The 22,668-nt window shown below is 45.9% G+C and overlaps 1 long non-coding RNA gene across 3 annotated transcripts; it reads right to left on the reverse strand.

The window, feature by feature from the left end:
- Positions 1 to 18,213: 18,213 nt before the first annotated feature.
- On the reverse strand, positions 18,214 to 21,938 carry LOC125508486. Of its 3 annotated transcripts, none has more exons than XR_007283540.1 (6): positions 21,128 to 21,938; positions 20,189 to 20,502; positions 19,582 to 19,813; positions 19,228 to 19,322; positions 18,666 to 18,744; positions 18,214 to 18,568 (listed from the first exon to the last, which is right to left on the reverse strand). It is a non-coding gene; the product is annotated as an uncharacterized LOC125508486 (long non-coding RNA). The 3 variants fall into 3 exon arrangements; XR_007283538.1 differs by having other exon boundaries at positions 20,189 to 20,378; positions 21,128 to 21,932; XR_007283539.1 differs by lacking the exon at positions 19,228 to 19,322 and having other exon boundaries at positions 20,189 to 20,378; positions 21,128 to 21,929.
- Between the last annotated feature and the right edge of the window lie 730 nt (positions 21,939 to 22,668).

Below are 22,668 nucleotides of genomic sequence, written 5' to 3' on the forward strand. Positions count from 1 at the left end.
ATCCACCACCCACCCCCGGAGCGCACCCACCCCCGCACTACCCACCTTCTTCCCCGCACGTCCCACGACCCAACTTCCCTGACACATCTCACCACCGTCGCCCCCCAATCCCCTCCCGCACCATCCACGGGTCCACCTGGACTTCCTACGCCACCGGCAGCAGTTCTGCCCGGCGATCCGCTCCACCTTCCTCCGACACGGGGCGCTGTCGCCTTGACCAGGCCAAAGCAGCCACGCTCCTTCGCCACTTGATCCCGTTGCTTGCCACCTGCAGATCCGGCGACCCCCTGCGTCGTGACCCACCCATGCGCCGTCGTGCCATGACCAACTGCCCAACCGCGATGCAACGGTCGCCGCCGTCCCACATGCATAGTCGCGCTCACCCAGGCACCGCTGCAAGCCTGCCGATGGACCACCTCGCCCGGATCCGGCGCGCCCCTGATCCACAACATCCACCAACCACCACGGCGGCCCAACCCACCTCCTTCCTCTAGCGTCGCCACCTGATTCCCGTGGGGGAGATGTGGAATCTATGGATCCAGGGTTGGGGGAGGTTTGGCCGGCGCCGCCGGCCGGGCTGATCTCCAGTAGGAGCACGACCAGCGTGGAGGTGGAGGGAGGCCCCGCGTGAAGTGCCCACTCCCACCGTTGCAGTGCGTGGCCGTCCACAAATGGTGCAGCCCGCACCGCTGAAGGTCGCCCTCGGTCCATGTTTCCAGCACGTGCAGCTCATAGCCCGCTGATTGTGCAGTGCGGCAGTGCGTGCTTGCATACAAGTGCGTCCAATGAGGAATTGCAATACACAATTGCTCCGCTTGTGCAGTTCGCGAAGCACTTGCGTGCAGAAAAATTTGGCGGCGCGACTTTCTCTTGTTCTCCCCTTCTACAGGTCATGTCGCATTCCAACAGCCACCCTCTCTCAATCCACCACCATGGTCCATGGCTGCCGGATCTGGCCTAACAACCACTTCTGTCTCCGCTTCTCCCCATTCTAACTCTTTTCTTCTTCTCCAACATCCACCAGGAGGACGACGAGCAAGTCACAGGCAGCGACTGAAGTTGGGCGGCATGCGACCTTCCAGTACAGCGCGACAACGAAAACTTCTTCAGTAAGGACTTGCATCTCACCAGCGAGCGGCTTGCGGTTGGCACAACACGGGCATGCAGTCCACTATCGCTTGCGGTTGGCGCAACGCGGTCGGTGTCCAGCACCCATGGGGGTAGCCTCTGTCAACCCATTCAGTTGAAGGAGCACTTGCTACTGACGAATCATGTTGATGTTCGACTCACAGTACAGAAGTGTACTCTGTGGGGAGTCGATGATGGCTACACGCACCTGCTGAGTGCACTACCTCAGCGACGACCTTTTTGTGATGCTCAGATGTGGTTTAGTGTAAATGTTGTTTGCAGTTTGCTCGGCTGGTACTCCGCCACTCGAGCAGCACGACCATAGTGATGCAATGCACCACGACTCCAGCGTGCACAGTGGGTGTGTGCCCTCCTCGACTCCACGCCACCTTGCAGTATGGGCGTCAGTGAATTCTTCTTCGTCGAAGACATGCAGCTCGTCGGTGAGTGGCTCGTGGTTCAGGCAGCATGGGCGTGTAGTCCACTACTTGACTTCTATTTGTGTTTTGAGGTGGTGCAGTGCGGCGGTGTTTCTCCTTGGGGCATGGGTGTGGAGTACATTTTTTATGATAAAGTTGGGCGACGCAGTTCAGTCCATCCATGTGTTGCATTTTTTGGAGATTTTCTTTGAAGTGCACTCAGTTTGTCTAAAAAGAATATGTTTCATTATCCCTATGTATGAAATGCAAAAAATGTTTCGTGTTTCAAAAATTAGTTGGCTACATCAACGTCTACAGTCTGTTTGGTCCTTGGATGTGGTTCGCTTTTGAGAGTGATGCCGTTCACTTGCGCACATCGTGGAAGTGCAAATTTTTTTAGCGAAACAACTAAAAAATAATGTGGTCCACTATGATATTTGTTGCGGTTCACTTGCCTCATCTCTGCATTCCACTCTCGTTCATCAAAAAAGTAAAAAAAAAGACAACAAAAACTCGTATGAGAAAAATTACGTCCGACAAAAAGAATTTATGCAGCTCGCTTGCCCGTCTGATGCAGTGCAGTTTTCATTCTGACGCAGTGCGGTCGGACGTGTGATGTTGTTCATCCCGTAATGCAAAAAAATTGTTACGAAAGCGAAAAAAAGTAATGCGGTTCACTTCTTGATAGTGTTGTGGTTCATTTACACCCGATGTGAAGTGCACTCTACTTTCTCGTCCTTAAAAAAATTACGTTTGAATAAAATAAACCATGTAGTTCTCTAACGCGTCTGATGCAGTGCGTTTTTTCATCCGATGCAGTGCGGTTTTCAGTCGGATGAAGTACCCACGTCGATTTGGGTGTCGCGAGAAACAGAATGTCCGCATTTCGGTAAATTTAAAACTGCTCTTAAACCGTAAGGAATTAGAGAGAGTGTTCTACATGAAAAAGTTGCCTCTCGTCGATATCTTTCCAACAGCGTATGATTTGAATTATTCTGACCAGCCGTTCATAAAAATTTCGCGAAAAAACAGCCGCTGCCTCTCGAAGTCAGCCGCACGATTTTCAAAATTAACTAAAATCCGTAAGGAATCTCAAAACCATTTCAACATATGAAAGTTGTGCCTTGTCCGTAGCTTTCCAACGGCGTATCATATGTCTCGTTTCGACAAACGGTTAGAAAACAGGAGCAAAAACAATACCAAAAATTTCAAAAAATTTGAAAAACAGAGTTCCGTGATTTAGTAAATTTGAAACTGCTCTTAAACCATAATGAATTAGAGAAAGATTTATATATGAAAAAGATGCGCCTCGAGGATATCTATCCAACGGCGTATCATTTGCTTCATTCCAACAAGCGGTTTAGAAAAAAAACACGAAAAAACGCTCGCTGCCACTCGTCATCTGCCGCACTATTTTCAAAACTGCTCTTAAACCGTGTGGAATCTCGAAAAGTGTTCAACATGTTGCGCCTAATCCATAGCTTTTCAATGGTATATTACACGCCTCATTCCGATAAACGGTTAAAAAATTAGAGCGAAAATAGTACCGAAAAAATAACGCGTGCAGTTTTTTCCGACGAGAAGTTCACTAGTCTCTATTGCAGTGCTCGTCGTCAAAATGATGCAGTGCGCTTCTGTTGAGCGTGCAGTGCCGAAGTGGTGTGCAGAATAGTTATTCTGCTAATATTAGCAGAATAGACCGTCTGTATATATATATATATATATGGAGGGGAGGAGAGGCAGCCAAGGGGGCGCCCCAAGTAGGAGGAATCCTACTTGGGCGCCTCCTAATTCGGCCTCCCCCCTTACCATATCTTCTCGAGGGGAAGGAAGGAGGTGGGAGGAGGGAAGGAAGGGGGAGGCCGAATCCCTCCCCTTCCTTTCCCTCTTCTCCTCTTTCCTTCCCCTCCTAATTCGGCCTACATGGGTCACACCAGCCCTCTAGGGGCTGGTCTGTCCCCTTCTTGGCCCATTAGGCCCATGTAGTTGCCGGGAGGATGCCCGGAACCCCTTTCGGTGACCCGATATGTACCCGGTACCCCCGGAACACTTCCGGTGTCCAAATACCATCGTCATATATATCAATCTTTACCTCTCGACCATTTAGAGACTCCTCGTCATGTCCGTGATCTCATCTGGGACTCTGAACAACATTCGGTCACCAAATCACATAACTCATATAATACAATATAGTCATCGAATGTTAAGCGTGCGGACCCTACGGGTTCGAGAACTATGTAGACATGACCGAGACACCTCTCTGGTCAATAACCAACAGCGGAACCTGGATGCTCATATTGGTTCCGTAATGCATCATCCCGTGACTAACTCATTAGTCACATTGCTTGCAAGTCTCATAGTGATGTGCATTACCGAGAGGGCCCAGAGATACCTCTCCGATACTCGGAGTGACAAATCCTAATCTCCATCTATGCCAACCCAACAAACACCTTCGGAGATACCTATAGAGCATCTTTATAATCACCCAGTTACGTTGTGACATTTGATAGCACACAAGGTATTCCTTCGGTATCCGGGAGTTGCATAATCTCATAGTCAAAGGAATATGTATATGACATGAAGAAAGCAATAGCAATAAAACTTAACGATCATTATGCTAAGCTAACGAATGGGTCTTGTCCATCACAAAATTCTCCTAATGACACATCATTCTCCTAATGATGTGATCCCATTCATCAAATGACAACACATGTCTATGGTTAGGAAACTTAACCATCTTCGATTAATGAACTAGTCTAGTAGAGGCTTACTAGGGACATTGTGTTTTGTCTATGTGTCCACACATGTATCAAGTTTCCGGTTAATACAATTCTAGCATGAATAATAAACATTTATCATGATATAAGGAAATATAAATAACAACTTTATTATTGCCTCTAGGGCATATTTCCTTCACCTTCCTGTTTCGCCATCTCATCGAAGCATCCATGGCACATGTGAGGAGGTTTTCCGCGGCGGAGAAAGGGAAGGACCCCAAGGAGGGGCTAAGCTCGCCGCCGCCGAAGAGAGGCCGTGGGCGTCCCCGAAAGCACGCAGTGACTCCGGCGGCGTCCTCGCCCGCGCCCCTTCAACGGCTGGCGCTGCCTCTGGCAGCCGCGGTGGTGCCTCTTCCCATGGCAGGAGCTGCTGTGGACGGGGCAATCTCAGCGATGGGGGGAGGCGCGTGGCGATCGCCCGACCACCACGGCCACGCTCCCACTCAGTCGACGCATGTTCGGAATCCGTCATGTGGTCGGGGAGGCCAGCGGGCATCTGGTTCCAGCTTCCATGTTCCTTTGCGAGCGCGCTACCGGCCGGAGGGCCCGGTGGTCTCTGGATGCAGGCCGATGGCTGCTGCAGCAAGGCCTCCTAGGTGGATTTTGAAGTCACCGCTGCCGGCAATGTGTTCCTAAACTGCGGGTGGTAGCCATTCGCCCGCGCATGCGGCCTGAATGGGAGGTGCAACCTCCACTTTAGGTATGACAGTGTCACGACCCTCTATGTCAGGGTCTTCGGGGAAGAAGGCCGGTGCCTGGGGTGCTGCCCGGAGAGCGACATCAATGACGAGGAAAACTACATCGCCGTTGTTGCTGGCGGTGAGCTTGCCCTTGGTGACGGCCGCGCCGACTCCAGGAGAGGGGGCTCCTCTTTTGGGGAGAGGTATGAGCGACGGCAACTACGACAAGCCGCCACGCCGTCGGGATAGGACCGGGGAGGGCGACGAGCCACATCGCAAGCGCGCCCCGGTGAAATAGGAGGAAGACTCCGACTGAGCTGGAGCGCCGCTAGAGCCGGGCCTCAGGGGGGCCGCTGTGGTCGCGCGGCTTGCTTCTGTTTCTTCCTTTTTCCTGCATCGAAAAAAAAGTAGGGGGCCCTGTTGTGGCGTGTAATGAACTATGACAGTTGTGCCATTATGCTATGCTCATTATTTTTATATTATGTCGTGATATCCGTGCAGCTACTGGGTGTGGCTAAGATGACTTAGCTGGATGTGCTCGTAGTAGACTACCGTGCTATGGGGGCGTGCCCCTTGCTTCAGGGGCGTCTTCTAAGGGCTTCCTTCTTGAAGAGTCAAGAGTCTTTGAGCCTTAGGAGGCGTCCTATAGCTGCAGGGTTAGAAGACCTCATGAGGTGTCTCGTCTTACCTCGCACGAGCCCCTGAGCATGGGTTGGTCATGGCTAGTGCGTCGCATAGCGGTGCTCGGGGGCACGGACTCAAGAGAACGAGCATGCCCACGAGCTCGTTTGAGAGCGCCCGCGAGGATTAAGATGCCAAAGGCTGGGGCAGTAGGGCTTTGGCGGGGTGTGGTCACGGGCAAGCCCAAGTGCACACACCGTACCCAGCCCCCGCGCGTGGGACGTGCGAGGAAGAGCGACAGGCAACTGCCACTGTCCCTAAGGCAAAATTTCAAAGGGCGAACACTGCGAGGAGAGAAAAAGAAAGAGATTTCCCGACCCTTGCGAATCAAAAACGCGAAAACTCCAAATTTCATTCAAGAAGTTGCAAAACAGCTACAGAAAGCAAGCAAAAGAACAAACGCGGCCCGCACCTAGACTAGTCTTCTTGTCTTCCCACCAGCGCGGAGCATGGGGCCTCCACTAGGATGTGGATGGGAGCCCCCATGAGGCCCAGGGGCGGCACTCAGGAGACTCTGAGGCATGTACAGCCCCAACTCATTATTACGAGAGAGTGTCATGAGTGGAGACATTCATAGGCGCGGAGCCTTCGTCATGGGTAGAACTTCTGGAGATGTTGGATGTTCCAGGCGTTCTGGATGGGGATCTCGTCTTGCGTCTCCAGGCGCGCGGCGTCAGGCCTGGAGACATGGGTGATCTTGAACGGGCCCTCCCACATGGGTGAGAGCTTATGAAGCCCTTCCCTGGAGAGCACCTGCCTCAGGATGAGATCACCCACCTCGAGCATCCTAGAGCGGATGTTGCGGTAGTGATACCGTCGCAGCGCCTGCTGGTACCTCGGTGCACGGAGCGAGGCTTGGTGGCGGCGTTCCTCCCCCAGCATGAGGTCCATCCCCCACGAGGCATCCTAGCGTGCATCGTCGAATGCCAAGACCCACGTGGAGCAATGCCTGACCTCGTGAGGGAGGACCCCCTCGGCTCCATAGACAAGGAAGAACGGAGTCTCGCCCGTGGGCTTGGTCGAAGTGGTGCGGATGGACCACAACAAGGACTGGAGCTCATCGAGCCAGCCCCTGCTGTAGGCCTCGAGCTTCTTCTTGAAGGTCCTCGCCTTGAGGCCCCTCGGGACCTCCACATTGGTGCTCTCGGCCTTGTCGTTGCTCCATGGGTGTGCCACCGAAGCGTAGCATATCTGCGTTTCAAGGTTAGCACAATATGTTTTGAAAAGGTTGCTCGTGAACTGAGAGCCATTGTCGGTGATGATGCGGTTAGGAACCCCGAAACGGCCCACGGTGCCCTTGATGAACTTGACGGCTGAGCCGGCTGGGATGGTGCGGACGGCCTCCACCTCCGCCCACTTGGTGAACTTGTCGATGGCGACATAGAGGTAGCGCTAGCCCCCGGGCACTCGAGGGATCAGGCCTAGGATGTCCAACCCCCAGACCGCAAACGACCATGAGAGAGGGATGGTCTAGAGGCCCTAAGAGGGTTGGTGGATCTGCTTGGCATGGAACTGACAGGTGTCACAAGATCTTACCAGCTCGGTGGCATCATTGAGCATCGTGGGCCGGTAGAATCCTCCGCGGAACGCCTTGCCCACGAGGGTGCGCGATGAGGAGTGATGCCCGCAGTCCCCGCCATGTATGTCGGCCAGCAGCTCGCATCCTTGCTCCCTAGAGATGCAACATAAAGAAACATCGTTTGGGCGCCTATGGTAGACCTTGTCTTCCTGGATGCAGTACGCAGTGGCCTGGCGAGCCACATGCTCTGCGTCTTCTTCCTTTTCCGACAAGGTGCCCCGGAATAGGTACGCCTTGAACTCTTCGGTCCAGCACCCCTCCTAAGGCTCGAGCGCAAGGAGCAGGTGGGCTCCCGAGGTTGGGCCGCAAGCTGGGGCACCCGAAGGAGGCGCCAGGGTGCTCCTCCTAAGGCGATGCTAGTCCCGCAACAGGAGGAGCTGTCGACGGCTTGAAGAGCCGCTCCTCAAAGACGCCAGGCTCCTGAGTTTGACGTCGGGCCGCTCTCTTGGCGATGTCATCCGCCTCCTTGTTCGTGCCTCGCGGCATGTGCTGCAATTCCAAGCCCAAGAATTTTTTCTCAATTTGGCGTACCTCCTCAAGGTATGCCTCCATGTGCTCGTCCTTTGGCATGTACACCTTGTTGGAGAAGTTGACGAGGAGCTGGGAGTCGCCCCTGATGGTGACGCGCATCACCCCCAGAGCTGCCGCAGCCTTAGGGCCGGCGATTAGGCCCTCATATTCCGCTATGTTGTTAGATACCTTCTCGCCATGCTGGAAGCAGAGCTGCACCATGTAGTAGAGCGTGTCCCGGGTGGGCGAGATGAGCACAACTCCAGCCCCCCGCGCCCTGACGTGCAAATGCACCATCAAAGTACATGACCCAACCATTCGGTGCTTCGTCTCCAGGCATGAGAGAATGGTCCTCGCCCACTTCTCGGTCAGGGGCGTCGGTCCACTCCGCCACAAAATTGGCGAGGGCCACACCCTTGATGATCCTGGTGGTGCTGAACTCCAACTGGAACGCTTGTAATTCGATGTTCCATTCGGAGACCCTTCCCACGGCGTTAGGGCTCCAGAGTACCCTCTCCAAGGGGTAAGCTGAGACAACCTCGATGGGGTGGCCTTGGAAGTAGTGACACAGTTCTTGGGAGGCAGCAAGGAGTGCGAGCAAAAGCTTTTGCGGCATGGGGTAGCGCGCCCGCGCATCATTGATAATCCCCAAGTGCAGGGAATCATCGTAGCAATTTCCAAAGGTGGAAGTGATAAGTATGGAGTGTCGAACCCACAAGGAGCTAAAGGTAAGATCAATATTCTCTCAATCCGTATCTGCCACTGATATGACTCTACGTACACCGAACGTTTGCTTCCAACTAGAAACGAGAAATAAAACTACGTTGTGGGTATGAAGTGGATAATTTTGTATGATATCGGAGAGCTAAAATATGAAAGAAGGTGTTGTTATCATAAAGTTAGAATATATTACTAAGTATTATAAATAGCGAGTGTGGAATAATGGTGGATCAGTGTGCGGAATTATCCTAGGCAATTGTTAACAAGATCGGTAATCACTATTGCAGTTTCATATGAGGGAGAGGCATAAGCTAACATACTTTCTCTACTTGGATCATATGCACTTATGATTGGAACTGTAGCAAGCATCCACAACTACTAAAGATCATTAAGGTAAAACCCAACCATAGCATTAAAGCAGCAAGTCCTCTTTATTCCCATATGCAACAACCCCCTTACTTGGGTTTGTGTTTCAGTCACTCACCAACCCACTATAAGTGAATCATGAACGTATTGCAACACCCTATAGCAGGAAACCCTCACGCTTGCGCGACACGGAGGGCACCATAGGACAGCACCAAAGTAAAACATATAGCTCATACCAATCTAGATCATCAATCAACCCAAAGACAAAGGATATCTACTCAAAACATCATAGGATGGCAACACATCATTGGATCATAATATGTGGCATAAAGCACCATGTTCAAGTAGGGATTACAGTGGGGTGCGGGAGAGTGGACCGCATAAAAGAGATGAGGATGGTGATGATGATGGTGATGTTGATGAAGACGATCACCGCGGCGATGATTCCCCTCTCGATGGCACTCCGGTGCCACCAAGAGGGAGGAGGAGAGGTTCTCCTCCTTGTGCTTCCTCCTCCATGGCTTCCCTCCTGGATGGGGAGAGGTTCTCCCTATGGTACTTGGCCTTCATGACGATAATGGCCCCTCCGGGATCCTCCTCCATGCCCTCCGGTGACGATGGCCCCCTCCGGAAGGGTGCCGGCGAGGGCCTAGATTGGTTTTCGGTGGCTACGGACGCTTCTGGCGGCGGAACTTCCGATCTAGGTTATTTTCTGGAGGTTTCTGTATTTATAGGAATTTTTGGCGTCGGTCTCACGTCAAGGAGATGCCCGAGTCGTCCACGAGGCAGGCCCACGCGCCTGGGCGCGCCCCCCACCCTCGTGGACGCCCCGGGACTCTTCTGGCCCAACTCTTTTACTCCGGGGTCTTCTTTTGGTCCATAAAAAATTGTCAAAAGTTGGCACGTCAATTGGACTCCGTTTAATATTCCTTTTCTGTAAAACTCAAAAACAAGGAAAAAACAGAAATTGGCACTAGGCTCTAGGTTAATAGGTTAGTCCCAAAAATCATATAAAATAGCATATAAATGCATATAAAACATCCAAGGTTGATAATATAATAGCATGAATACTTCATAAATTATAGATACGTTGGAAACGTATCGGCATCCCCAAGCTTAATTCCTGCTCGTCCTCGAGTAGCTAAATGATAAAAGAAATAATTTATGAAGTGTGAATGCTAGCAAGTGCATAAGTTTCATCAATGATAGTTCCAATCACTTTTTCTAACATCATTATATATCATAACAGTAGCTCATTTTCATAAAAAGTTTCATGATCAAGTAACAAGCTATTCACATGTTAAAGTATAGATCATAAACTCTCTTGAAACTAACAAACTATATTCTCAGTCATCAAACAATTGCAATTCATCTTATTTTCAGGAAGGGTCTATGTTAGAGCTTTGATTTATCAAACTCCACATACTCAACTATCATTTAGTCTTTCACAATTGTTAACACTCACGTGGTATTTATGGGTTCAAAGTTTTAATCGGACACAGAGAAAGATAGGGGCTTATAGATTCGCCTCCCAACCTTTTACCTCAAGGGTAATGTCAACAATAATAGTTCATGATAACTTACATCCAATTGGATATATATATATCAAGATCCTTCCAACACAATGTGCTTGCTAAAGGATAAAATGTAAAAAGGAAATTGAAGATCACCATGACTCTTGCATAAGGTAGAAGATAAAAGTAAAAGATAGGCCCTTCGCAGAGGGAAGCAGAGGTTGTCATGCACTTTTATGGTTGGATGCACAAAATCTTAATGCAAAAAAACGTCATTTTATATTGCCACTTGTGATATGGACCTTTATTATGCAGTATGTCGCTTTTATTTTTTTCACATCACAAGATCGTATAAAGCTTATTTTCTCCACATTAATAGATCATACATATTTAGAGGGCAATTTTTATGGCATGCACTCATGACAACTTACTTGAAGGATCTTACTCCATCCATAGGTAGGTATGGTGGACTCTCATGGCAAAACTGGTTTAAGGAATGTTTGGAAGCACAAGTAGTATCTCTACTTGGTGCAAAGAATTTGGCTAGCATGAGGGGGAAAAGCAAGCTCAACATGTTGGATGATCCAAGACAATATACTTTATTTCGGATATAAGAAAACATAACCCATTACATTGTCTTCCTTGTCCAACATCAACCTTTTAGCATGTCATATTTTAGTGAGTGCTCACAATTACAAAAGATGTTCAAGATAGTATATTTATATGTGAAATATCTCTTCCTTCAATATTCTTTCATGAATTGTTCAAGTGACCAATTCTACGTTTGCTAACTTCCAATAAGTTTACTACCTATACTTATTATGTGTGAAGTCATTACTCACCATAGTATAAGCATAGGAAACATATATAAATTCAGATTTATGATATTCAATTCATTCAACCATTTACTCATAGGATATATGTGAAGCACGTGAGTAAATGATAAACTACAAAAAGATATAAGTGAAGGACACTGAGTGGTCAAATAATTAACTAGCCATGGGAGGGTTCCCCTTTTTTCATTCAAGATTTCAGATCCAATGATTTTATTCAAACAGCAAGTAAAATTGAAAATACGCTCCAAGCAAAACACATATCATGTGACGAATAAAAATATACCTCCGAGTAAGGTATACAGATAGTTTTTGAAGACAAAAGAGGGGATGCCTTCCGGGGCATCCCCAAGCTTAGGCGCTTGAGTATTCCTTGAATATTACCTTGGGGTGCCTTGTGCATCCCCAAGCTTAGGGTCTTTCCACTCCTTATTCTCCTCATATCGATATCTCACCCAAAGCTTGAAAACTTCAATCGCACAAAACTTAATGGAACTTCGTGAGATAGGTTAGTATGATAAAGAGTAAACCATTCACTTTGGTACTGTCAAATACAAGGCTCATAATTGTTCTCACACAATTCCTACTGTACCATATCATTTCTACAATTTATATTGAGAAATATAAGTCATAGAAACTAGAAAACAAGTAAACTATGCAATGAAAACAGAATCTGTCAGAAACATAACAGTCTGTAATGATCTGAAGACTAACCATACTTCTGCTACTCAAAAAATAATGAAATAAATTGGTGGACGTGAGGAATTTGTCTATTAATCTTCTGCAAAAAGAATCAGGACCAAATCACTCTTCTGTAAAAAATGGCAGCTAATCTCGTGAGCGCAAAGTTTCTGTTTTTTACAGCAAGATCACATTAACTTTCACCCAAATCTTCCCAAAGGTCTTACTTGGCACTTTATTGAAACAAAAGCTATAATAAATGATTAATACATTAGTTTAATCATGAGCACACACAAAAACAGTAAGGGTAAATATTGGGTTGTCTCCCAACAAGCGCTTTTCTTTAATGCCTTTTAGCTAGGCATGATGATTTCAATGATGCTCACATAAAAGATAAGAATTGAAACATAAAGAGAGCATCATGAAGAATATGACTAGCACATTTAAACCTAACCCACTTCCTATGCCTAGGGATTTTTTAGCACACAATTTATGGGAATAAGAATCAACTAGCATAGGAAGGCAAAACAAGTATAACTTCAAAACATTAAGCATATAGAGAGGAAACTTGATATTATTGCAACTCCTACAAACATGTATTCCTCCCTCATAATAATTTCCAGTAGCATCATGAATGAGTTAAACAATATAACCATCACATAAAGCATTCTTTTCATGACCTACGAGCATAGAAATTTTACTACTCTCCACATAAGAAAAATTCTCCCCATTCGGAATGGCAGGATCACTAGTTCCTAAAGTTGACACTCTTCCAAGCCCACTTTAGATGATAGTGTTATTCATACTCCAAAACATATAAGTGAAGTTCATGGAGAGTTCTTCAATTAATATAGACTAACCAATATACAAGCTCAAAATATATAAGTGAAGCACACGAAGCATTCTATAAAGCCATACTCAAAAGATTTAAGTGAAGCTCAAAGAGCAATTCTATAAGATCATACTTAGAAGATATAAGTGAAGTGCATGAATTATTATATAAATTGATTAAAGGACATCTCATACTAGCATGGTTCTTAAAGAAAAACACAAAGGACATAAATCATGTGAACAAGACAAAAACCGAGGTGTACCGATAATTTGTTGAAGAAGAAAGATGGGATGCCAACTGGGACATACCCAAGCTTAGATGCTTGAGTATCCTTAGAATATTTACTTGGGTTGTTAAACAAAGCTGCGTGTGGGGCCGCCACGTATAGCTGTAGTTTCTGCTGTAGCATCGGTTATTTCCATTATTGCTGTAGTAGCATCGGTTATTGCTCAGGTTACGAATGACCCAATCTATCTATGGCAACCACCCCTGCTTTTAGTAGATGGAGATGCGCACCTAGAAAAGACGGATGAAAGAGAACATGCCCTTCTGACTTCTTATCTTGTCTGTCCTTTACGCAAAGCGATCTATGGTCTCAACAAGCCCCGATAGCGTCGGTTTTTGAAGTTCAGCACAGGCGGTTCCCTTTGGCATATTTCACTTGCTTTGCTACTACGGTACCCGCATTCTTGAAAGAAAAAGGGATGGATAGTTGCCCTTAGGAGACAGATGGTGCCCATTTATCCATAGAATAGGTTCAAGAAGATGAGACTCCCATTCCGATTCTTTTTTAGTTCCCAAGATAGAATTTCTTTGTTTTTGGCAAGAGCGGTGGGTGACAACGTGCAAGACTAGATAGGTTTGGCTTTGATCTGATCAATAGGAATAGGAGGAAGCGTTGGAGAGGTATCAAATGACTGGTGCCTTGGGCATCCCCAAGATTGAGCTCTTGCCTGTCTTTATTCTTCTCACATCGGTAACTCCTCGTTCTTCGAACACTTCATCCACACAAAACTTTAACAAAAACTTTGTGAGATCCGTTAGTATAATAAAGCAAATCACTACCTTTAGGTACTGTTGTGAACTCATTCTAAATTCATATTGGTGTAATATATACTGTATTCTAACTCATCCATGGTTCATACCCTCCGATACTACTCATAGATTCTGTCTAAAACAGGACAGTCTGTAGTAATCTGGAGGTTTAGTAAACTTCTGTAACTCCAAAAATTATGAAATAAATTTGACAATTTGAACAATTTATACAGAAGTAATGTGCAAAATGTTTCAGACCCATTTGACTTTCCAGTAAAAATGTAAAATCACGCGCTACAGCCAAAGTTTCTGTTTTTGTTCTGCACATAGTAAAAAAGCAATCTAATCATTCTAAAACCAAATCTTGGCACATTATTTTTATAATACAATGGATATATATAAGGGGACAATTATTTACAGAGAAACTTCCATGAAAAAATCTACATTGTTTCCGTGAGCATGAACACGAGTGCTCAAGGTCGACCCTCACTTCTTCAATGCATAACTTTCCAATCACTTCTCTTTTTGAAAAACTTTTTAGACATGAGAGGCAAGTAAAAAAAATTGTTTTTTCATTCTATTAAATTTTTTGTATGTTTCACCCACAACTAAATAGAAACAAAAAAGGAAAAACAAAATCTACTTAGTGAAGAAAGCAAACAAGCACACACGATAATATCAACCCCACTTATTGCTCCCCGGCAACGGTGCCAGAAAAGAGCTTGATAATCCCCAAGTGCAGGGAATCGTCGTAGCAATTTCCAAAGGTGGAAGTGATAAGTATGGAGTGTCGAACCCACAAGGAGCTAAAGGTAAGATAAATATTCTCTCAAGTTGTGTCTGCCACTGATATGACTCTACGTACACCGAACGTTTGCTTCCAACGAGAAACGAGAAATAAAACTATGTTGTGGGTATGAAATGGATAATTTTGTATGATATCGGAGAGCTAAAATATGAAATTAGGTGTTGTTATCATAAAGTTAGAATATATTACTAAGTATTATAAATAGAGAGTCTGGAATAATGGTGGATCGGTGTGCGGAATTATCCTAGGCAATTGTTAACAAGACCGGTAATCACTATTGTAATTTCATATGAGGGAGAGGCATAAGCTAACATACTTTCTCTACTTGGATCATATGCACTTATGATTGGAACTCTAGCAAGCATCCGCAACTACTAAAGATCATTAAGGTAAAACCCAACCATAGCATTAAAGCATCAAGTCCTCTTTATTCCCATACGCAACAACCCCCTTACTCAGGTTTGTGTTTGAGTCACTCACCAACCCACTATAAGCGAATCATGAACGTATTGCAACACCCTACAGCGGGAATCCCTCATGCTTGCGCGACACGGAGGGCACCATAGGATAGCACCAAAGTAAAACATACAGCTCATACCAATCTAGATGATCAATCAACCCAAAGACAAAGGATATCTACTCAAAACATCATAGGATGGCAACACATCATTGGATCATAATATGTGGTATAAAGCACCATGTTCAAGTAGGGATTACAGCGGGGTGTGGGAGAGTGGACCGCGTAAAAGAGATGATGATGGTGATGTTGATGAAGACAATCACCGCGGCGATGATTCCCCTCTCGATGGCACTCCGGTGCCTCCAAGAGAGAGGAGGAGAGGTTCCCCCCTTGTGCTTCCTCCTTCATGGCTTCCCCCTGGATGGGGAGAGGTTCTCCCTCTGGTCCTTGGCCTTCATGACGATAATGGCCCCCCGGGATCCTCCTCCATGCCCTCCGGTGATGATGGCCCCCTCCGGCAGGGTGCCGGAGAGGGCCTAGATTTGTTTTCGGTGGCTACGAAGGCTTCTGTCGGCAGAACTCCTGATCTAGGTTATTTTCTAAAGGTTTCTGTATTTATAGGAATTTTTGGCGTCAGTCTCACGCCAAGGAGATGCCCGAGTCGTCCACGAGGCAGGCCCACGCGCCTGGTGGGGTGGGCGCACCCCCCACCCTCGTCGACGCCCCGGGACTCTTCTGGCCCAACTATTTTACTCCGGGGTCTTCTTTTGGTCCATAAAAATCATCAAAAATTGGCACGTCAATTGGACTCCGTTTGATATTCCTTTTTTGTAAAACTCAAAAACAAGGAAAAAACAGAAACTGGCACTAGGCTCTAGGTTAATAGGTTAGTCCCAAAAATCATATAAATGCATATAAAACATCCAAGGTTGATAATATAATAGCATGAATACTTCATAAATTATAGATACGTTGGAGACGTATCAATCACGCAGCACCGTGCTGACGAAGTACACCGGGTGCTCGACGAGGGTGGAAGCGTTGGCGGGGTCCCGTGCCCCCCGAGGCTGGGGAACCTCACGAGTTTGGTCATCTGATGGGCAATCGTGGCCTTAAGAGTGCCATCCTTGGGAGTTCCGCTGATCGGAGGGATGGCTGAGGCCTTAGGAGCACTGCCCTGAGGCTAGTGCGTCTCGGCCAGGTGCGGGGCGCTGCACCGCATGCCCTGCTACCTCTTGAGCTTGCGTTGGTTTTTCCCTTGAAGAGGAAAGGGTGATGCAGCAAAGTAGAGTAAGTATTTCCCTCACCTTTTTAGAACCAAGGTATCAATCCAGTAGGAGACAATGCACAAGCCACCAAATACCTGCACAAACAAACACCAACTTGAACCCAACGCGATAAAGAGGTTGTCAATCCTTCACGGTTATTTGCAAAGTGAGATCTGATATAGATGGATAAATGGTAAAGTAATATTTTTGGTATTTTGTTTATGGAACGGAAAGTAAAAGATTGCAAAGAAAGTAAATAGGAAACTAAAATTGTAGATTGGAAACTTATATGATGGAAAGTAGACTCAGGGTCCATATGTTTCACTAGAGGCTTCTCTCAAGATAGAAAATATTACGGTGGATGAACAAATTACCGCCAAGCAATTGATAGAAAAACGCAAGGTTATGACGATATCTAAGGCAATGATCATGAATATAGGCATCACATCCGTATCAAGTAGACCGACTCCTGCCTGCATCTACTACTATTACTCCACACATCGACCGACTCCAACCTGCATCTAGAGTACTAGTTGACCCGTTGCGCCAAATGGCGCAGAGACCTGCTGAAGACATGTTGTCGATGGAAATAGTTTCATGCTGCAAGAACCTTCAACTAAATCATGCTATTTTTTAAACATGTTTATTATTTTGTTAAATAATAGTCTGGGAAATGGGAAACTTTGCATAATATGAATATGGCCACTATGATGAGAGAGTAAAGTTGTCATGGTTGTATTTTTTTAGCAAGTTTGAAAACATGGTTATCATGATGAGAAACCTGGCCGTGCATCTTTTTCCTACAAAAAAAGAGGGAAAAAGATAAGAAACCTAAGAAAAAAACATGTCTTTGTTGTGCATATACAGAGATATAGGGATCAGGAGGTATTAGGATAGCCCATATGTTATTTAGCCCAGCCCACGTAGAGCGATGCCTGTGGCCCGTGAGGAGCTGAATATGAAGCGGCAGGGGCGGATCCAGCGGAGACTGTTTATCCCCTTCCTTTCGTTTCCTCAACCGCCGACCGGTGCGATTTCTTACCTCTTTTGATTTCGGATTTGTCTGCATGCATGGATTTACTTTCCATTTATCTTAATCTTGCATCTCCCCTCTTTTTTGTGGCGATTCCCACCCCTTTTGTCTCGTTTTCTAGGCATTATAGATCTTGTGATGCGATCCTTTCTATTTAGAGATGCACTCATATGGAAGTAAACTTCTGCAGTTATTCTAATGGTTATTTATAAGCTGACATTGTTTTGATTGAGAAACGATGGTGTCGTAGGTCAATGCGATATCAGTTCTGATGGAAGCATCTACTCTAAACATAAGGATAATAATAAATTGAGGCTAACCTATGTGGCTAAGGTAAACAAAAAAGGAGAAGAACACACCATAATTCTTAAAGTACCTATCCTAGGATGCATTTGACCGCGGTACCATCCTAAAAGTCCTTCCTGATGCTTCTTAGCTTCTTTCCTTAGATAATCGCCCTGTTTTTGAGTTTTCGCTAATTTTAACAAGGTCCCTCTTACCCCCTTCACATAATAGGTAAGAAGGTAAGAGTTAATCAGGGACCATGTTAAAACTGCTCTTTAGTTTTTGTGACACCTTCTCAACCCGATAAGAGTTCCATTGATAAGCTGATCTATGGGTTCAATACCCATAAATGTCAAGAGAAAAAGATCATGTGATGCATCTCAACTGATTGATTGTTTCATCTCTGCTAAGTCTTCAGAAGGTTGTGGAGCTCTAAATTTCTCTCGAATAGCCGCAACAGAAAAGAATAAACCATACCATACTCAAGTTGACTGGTGCAAAGCTCGTTATAAAACAGAAACTTCAAAGGCCAAATCAGGTAATATGTTGATAGGATTTAGAAAACAATGGCTGGGAAAACAAAAATATTTCGTAGTACAGAACAAGCCAACAAAAACATTTCAACACTAAAGTAAAACTGCAGCAAGCACAATGGTTACACTACACTGTTTAGATTCCTAATTGCTAATTTAGGTTATGTGGCTGATGGAACCAAACAATATATAAAGAATCTATTTTCAAGTACTCCCTCTGTAAACGGTCCAGTCCTATGAGGACATTACACATCAGTCAGAGTTCCATGGAGACGGTCTCCTTTCCTATACCTAACCTATGTATATATGCCTCCATGGAGATGGACGAAGACGACACGACCCACATCACGACAACACAGTTCTAGTTTCCTTGGTCCATCCCCTTGCTTCTCTTCAGGTCTCTACCTTGGTGTTGTCATGCTACTCCTGCATTCCAATCTAACATTTAGCTAATATAAACTCACTGCTCTCTGTACAAGAGAGCAGTAATAGGGTACAGAAGAAAAACTGGAACTTCACTTACCCACTGAAGTGTGTAAAGCCCAGCTCTGAATTTTCGGTTGCACCGCTCATCATCATCCATCTCAGAGAATAGGCAAAATCTACAACAATATGAATGGCCTTAGAATTAACTGTTGCGAGAATAAAGGATGTACATCTACAACTACAGCAGAATTAACTGTTACGAAATTTTTTTGCAGGAGTGAACATGAGCTTTGTAGTTCTATGTTTATTTTATGGAGCAGTACTGGCATTATTAAAAACAATCCTGTAGTATTATCATTTTTCAGAGCGCAGTAAGTTATTTGAAATCGTGGAAAAGCAACCTGAAAATTGTCTGAAGGCATGAAGACCAGAATTCAGAGTAAACGGTTGTAAAATACCAAGAAGCACTTCATGGAATATATTTGATTACTCAGCATTAAACAACCAAACAAGAGTAGTAAAAAATGACCGAAGGATGATTTTAGCAGGCATTTTATGAAAATAATCTAGCCTCATTGAAACACTGAAATGAATCATCAACTAAGAATTTTAAATTCCTGCTGAATTCCTTTGGGATTCAAATTTAGGGCAAAAGAAACCTTGCATTGTTCATCGAAGGGTAAAATTCTCAGGGCGTCTTGATTCTGGACCACTCAAATATCATGGAGGTTATACCATATCCATTCAGTAAAATCTATAACAAAAGAAATGTATGCATACATATCAGGATGAAATTCCTCATATAGATCATTATAACTAAGGCAACAAATAATATTTCAGGCTACTACCGTGTATGCTTTAATCATAGTATTTTTCACTGCAAATAATATTTGCTCTTTGTCAAAACATACGGGAATGTAAGGAAAAAGTCATACACAAGGGGAAGAGAAAAACGTCATGTAACATTCTTCAAGCCAAATAAACATTAGTAGAATCCTACAGGAGAGACTCACCATAAAATTGGGTCCATTCTTTGAATAACCACTTCATGCAAAATCCCTTACAATATATTCAGACCAATCCATCAACCAAAAAATTGTAGTGTTCTTCACCACTGAACTCTGATTCAAGAACTGAAGGGTATGTCAATTGCATATACTATCTTGCATGTTTTCATCTGTCTTTTCCCCTCCAAATGATAATTTTCTCCTTGCCAAAAGGCACGAGAATGCAAGCAAAAAGGTCCTGGTGAGAGAAATGCATCCTGTTACAGCCTTACATGTGAAGCGAAATAAGCATTTTGTAGTAAGCATATATGGTAAACTACAATCTTCAGATAACCACATTGGGCAATCATTTACAATCAACTCAACCGACTAATCGGTCAATTCGACACCAGACAGTAAAGATAAACAAAAGTTACTAAAAACTTTTGAACCACAGATGCCTTGTACTTAATCCATATAATAAGACCCACGAGGTAATGCAGAATAAAAATAGTAGCTCTATATCTTAACCAAACCACAGTGCAAATATTTTCCACAAATATCACAGTGAGCAGGATAAGAACAACATGATAAAAACAGCAGCTCTGCATCTTAATCGGAAGTTCATCCCTACCTCGACTCCCTGTTCGCCGCCACCTCCTCCTGGATCTCATCGCCGGTAGCACACCGCAGTCGGCCAGCCAGCAATCAACACCAAATGCACGTTGGCGCCAAACAATGGACTTAAACCAGAAAGTTGGTCTAACATTACATCATCATGCAAATATATGCACTGGAGGGTGGGTACCCAGTAAAAGGACACCCTGAAAATGGAAATGCAATATGGTTAGCATTGAAACCCTCATTGCAAAAGAACCACCGGAAGGCCACAACTTTCTGGACAAAACTGGGTACTCCATTCCACTTGGAATGTACTGGCAGTATGGCCTGAATACACACAAATGAGTTATGTAAGACACAAAGGCAATCGTATTTTGTTGTGCAGCATCATTTACCTAGCACAAAACATTTTAAAAAGTGTGTTTCCGTCTTTCTGTTAGCACTTATTTACCAAATAGGAATGTAAAAGCTATATTTAAAATGGCAGGGTCTTAATAAAATACAATTAGATAGAGCAGCTTAGATGAATCAATAACATCCCTGCTTTTATGAATCCAATTCTTAGAACTCTTGGTATATTGCTATCTCTGTCCAGTCTAAATGTACGCTCGCAACATCATCTTGCGAAGTAAAAAATGATTGGATGCATTCTAAGTGCATAACATGATCTATGAAAACAATTTTACACAAAGCATATGAACCAACTTGAACTATTCAACCACCCATTGCCATTTTCTGAACTTAATCAAGAAAAGTGGCTACATATAGCTAAAATCAAAGAGAAACTATGAGGCTGCAGAAGAGCATCGTCTCCTCATGCCTCGTTTCCTGAGAAGAAGATAAAAGGGAAGGGTTTGCGAACACGCAACCATGGCATGCCTCATCGATGAATCAGGGGCCAAGGGGAGGAGGCCGCACGGATAGAGTAAGAAAGAGATTGGGTGAAGCTCACTTCGGTGTTGGCAGCAGAAGCGGTCGCCGTCGCTCCTCGTGTGCGCATCTCCCCCAATCCGCGCCCCTGGCCTTGACCGCCGCGCCCGCTGCCTGCCGAGCCTGCCGCGCCCACTGCCCGCCGAGCCTGCTGCACCATGTGTGGCGCTCATAGACGCTAGCCGTCGCCGTGTATCAGTCATGGCACCATCGAGACGCTCGATTTCACCTTTTCCTCGTCTAAATCCCGACCGGAAGACCCTGTCGTTGCCATGGGGCCCAAGTGACGGAGATGGTCGGCTGTGAGGACGAAGGAGGGAGGAGGAGGGAGGGGCCGACGACGCGGGGAGGAGAGGAGGCGGCCGAGGCGAGACAGGAGAAGAGTCCAGCCGCCGCCGCCCCAGATGCTGGCTGCTGCTCCCCTGCTTTCCCCTCCTCCTCCGTCGTCGCCCCAGATGCCGAGTCCCGATCGAGGCCGCACTCCTCGGCTCGAGGTCCTCCGGCTGAGGCCGGATCGAGGCCGTGCTCGTCGAGGCCGGCCATGGGGCGGCCGCATCTGGGCCACCACGCGACATGACCCTCTTCCCTGTAGCCTCATCCCATCGCGACGGGTCGCCTACCCTCCTCCTTCACCTCACCATCGGCCGACTCGGTGTGGCGGTGGCAGGGATCTGGGAAGGAGGAGGGAGGAGGAAGAGAGGAATGGGGTGTGGCGGCTGTGAGAGGGGGAGGGAGGAGTGCGTGGCTTTGGATCGGGAGCTAGGGTTGGTGCGGTCGTGCCCAATGGGCTCCTCGCTCCAGCCCCAGCCCCCAGGCAAGCCACGGGACACGCGACGCGGGGCGCGCGAGGAAAGGCTCACCCGACCGAAAATGACCTGCTGCTGACCCAGCCACTGCAAGCGGGAGACGAACCCACTTGTCATTGGGCAGTAAAATGACTGCGAGGTGAAAAATGATTTAACTATAAGTGAAGATCCAACGGTGCAACTGAGTTGGAGGGGCAGATCGAACGGCCAACGAGGCCCCAATCGGGGGAGCCTTGTGGAGGTGAGTTGGCTAGCCTTTTATAGTTTTAAATTAAGTTCATAGAACAGATTAACGCATTAAGTAAGATGACATGATGTAGTGGGATAAATTCAAGCAATATGATGAAAACTCCATCTTGTTATCCTCGATGGCAACAATACAATACGTGTCGGTTCCCCTTCTGTCACTAGGATCGAGCACCGTAAGATTGAACCCAAAGCTAAGCACTTCTCTCATTGCAAGAAAAACCAATCTAGTTGGCCAAACCAAACCGACCGTTCGAAGAGACTTGCAAAGATATCAAATCATGCATATAAGAATTCAGAGGAGATTCAAATAATATTCATAGATAAGCTGATCATAAATTCACAATTCAGCGGATCTCGGCAAACACACCGCAAAAAAGTATTACATCGAATAGATCTCCAAGAACATCGAGGAGAACATGGTATTGAGAATAAAAGAGAGAAGAAGTCATCTAGCTACTAGCTATGGACCCATATGTCTGTGGTAAACTACTCACGCTTTATCGGAGAG

Source organism: Triticum urartu, chromosome 5 (genome assembly GCF_003073215.2).
Source record: "Triticum urartu cultivar G1812 chromosome 5, Tu2.1, whole genome shotgun sequence".
Classification (NCBI taxonomy): Eukaryota; Viridiplantae; Streptophyta; class Magnoliopsida; order Poales; family Poaceae; genus Triticum; species Triticum urartu.